The sequence below is a fragment of the Schistocerca americana genome, unplaced genomic scaffold (genome assembly GCF_021461395.2).
Source record: "Schistocerca americana isolate TAMUIC-IGC-003095 unplaced genomic scaffold, iqSchAmer2.1 HiC_scaffold_494, whole genome shotgun sequence".
NCBI classification, from domain to species: domain Eukaryota; kingdom Metazoa; phylum Arthropoda; class Insecta; order Orthoptera; family Acrididae; genus Schistocerca; species Schistocerca americana.
This window is the reverse complement of record NW_025726230.1, coordinates 67,501-70,000: the sequence shown is the minus strand read 5'-3', so window position 1 is coordinate 70,000 and position 2,500 is coordinate 67,501. Positions and strand designations below refer to the sequence as shown.

At 63.8% G+C, this 2,500-nt stretch overlaps 1 pseudogene; it reads right to left on the bottom strand.

Annotated features, from left to right (window-relative positions):
• The window catches only part of LOC124585309, a 7,790-nt pseudogene that overhangs the window by 2,665 nt on the left and 2,625 nt on the right, over positions 1-2,500 (bottom strand).

The window sequence follows — 2,500 nt, the reverse complement described above, 5'->3', positions numbered from 1 at the left end:
GAGGGCCAGCCCATGGTACAGGCCAGGCAGAAGCACGGTGGTGAGGGCGTGGAGGCGCTGTTGCGGCTTGAGCGGAGCTCGGGAGATGACGTCCAGCTGCTCCACCAGGTGGCGTCGTGGGTTGAAAACGCAGCGACCAGCGGTGGAGAATTGCAGTCCCAGGTACCGGAAGGTTTCACCCACACGTAGGGCGGGCACGGTGGCGTTGCCCGCTTTGAAGGTAACGTCGGCGTCGACCTTCACCTTCTTGTCGCGCCCAGACGCGACTAAGGCGAGGGTGAAACACTTCCGGGCGTTGATCTGCAGCCCCAGATGGGCGAGGGCTGCGACGGCTGCGTCGATGAGGGACTGCAATCCCCTCGCGGTCGATGCAAAAAGCAGGACGTCATCTGCGAAGGCCGCAGCGTTAACTCTGCGACCAAGGATCCGAGCTCCGATGTGGGAGGGAAGTTGACTCAAAACATAGTCCACCGCAAAATTGAAAAGGAGGGGGGAGAGGGGGTCACCCTGACGCACACCCCTAGCCGGCTGCAGGGGCACGCCCACGTCGGCGCCGCCCGCTATCACCGTCGTGCTACCCTCGTAACACCTTTCGACGTACTCAATAAAGCAATCCGGCAGGCCATGAGCCCTCAGCACGGGGCGGAGGGCGGCATGGTCCACCGAATCGAACGCTTTAGAGACGTCGATCGATGCCACAAAAACAGAGCGACAGGAGCGAACTGCGTCGGTGAGAGCAGTGTCCAAGATGAAGGTGTTTTCCAACATCCCATCCCGGGGGATGAATGCCCGCTGACGTTCGTCCACAGCACATGCACGCATCAGGCGTGACGCGAGAACCTTGTGAAAGGTCCGCGCCAACACCGAGCAGACCGTAATGGGGCGAAAGTCAGCGGGGGATGTTGGTGCAGCCGTTTTGGGGAGAAGTGACGTCCGGGCGCGAAGCAGACGCTCGGGGAGGGCGCGGGCCAGGAGGAAGAGGTTCAAGAGTTTCACCAGGACTTCATGCGGCAGGCGCCGCAGCTCCGCTGGAGTCAGGCCGTCCGGCCCGGCTGCCGATCCCCTGGGCGGCAAGGCAGCAGCGACCTCCTCACGTGTGACCGGCCCCCATAGGCACTCAGGAGCGACAGGCTCCGAGTGCGGGAGAAGGCGGTCACGGATGAAGCCGGCGGTGGAGATCGGCTTCTTCGTGAAGAGGTCCGCCCAGAAGTCCAGCAGACCGGGGATGTCGGGTGGCGGCTGCAGCAGGGTGCCGTCCAGCAAGCCGCGCACGCAACGCGCACGCGACCTACGGAAGGCGTCCTGTGTCCGCGCGTATTCCCAGCGGCGCCGCTTGCGCTTCTGCAGCGGCGGGGCGGCAGGCGGCCGCTTGGATGGTTGGCGCGGCCGCTGTGTCCTGGTGATCGACCTCTCCCCCCTGGACCCGACCGACGCAAGGGCATCCGGGAGCATGCCCAGGATGACATCGGGCGGCGTGCCCCGCCCCAGACCAATGACTCGATCCAGGGCAGAGAAACGCTGGGCGGAAGCAGGTAGCCCCGCCAGATGCTCCCAGATGGCGGCGTCAGTCGGCCCCTCCGGCGGCGGCCCGGTGGTGTCGGCCGCGAAGTCCTCGGCTGCGTCGACGGGCGGCGCAGCGGCCTCGCCCGCGTCAGGCAGCGAGCTCGCTGCTCCACGGCGGGACGCCGGCTCTTCACCCCGACCGATCTCAAGTGCCTCCATGAATTGGCGGACAAGCTGCTTGTGGGCAGCTTGCCGCCGTCGGCACTTGATTGCCTCAAGCGTTCGGTCGGGGAACATCCTGGTAAGTTCTTGATTTACAAAGAAGAACCGGGCGTCCCTCTCCAGGAACAGTTCGGCCTCTGCCTTGGCGAGCGACAGGACTTCTTCCTCCGTCCACCTCGCGCGATGCCTCTCCGTCACGATCTCAGCGTTGGCGGCCGCAGGGTGTTGGCGGCGGCGATGGACCCCGAGACCGTTCTTCGTGGTAAAAGTGCGGTGGCACTCACTGCAAGCAAAGGGAGCTACACAAACTATCGCATTTTCGTTACGGCCGGTTGGCCGGATAGGTGCTGGGGTAGCTGGGGTGGCACCTTCAGCGGAAGGGCCACCATCTCTTGTTTCTTGTCGGCTGCCCCCAACTATAAAGGGATAATGCGAGGGGGGGCTGGTAACCCCCCCAAGCCCCTGGTGCGGTCTTCCACTCTGCAAAAATCAGCGGGCCCACGAGAAGGGGAGAAGACCGCAGGAGTCATAGTTACTCCCGCCGTTTACCCGCGCTTGCTCGAATTTCTTCACGTTGACATTCAGAGCATTGGGCAGAAATCACATTGCGTCAACACCCGCTAGGGCCATCGCAATGCTTTGTTTTAATTAGACAGTCGGATTCCCCCAGTCCGTGCCAGTTCTGAGTTGATCGTTGAATGGCGGCCGAAGAGAATCCGCGCACCCGCGCGCCCCCGGAGGAGCACGCTAAGGCGGACGCGGCCTCGCAGCAAGG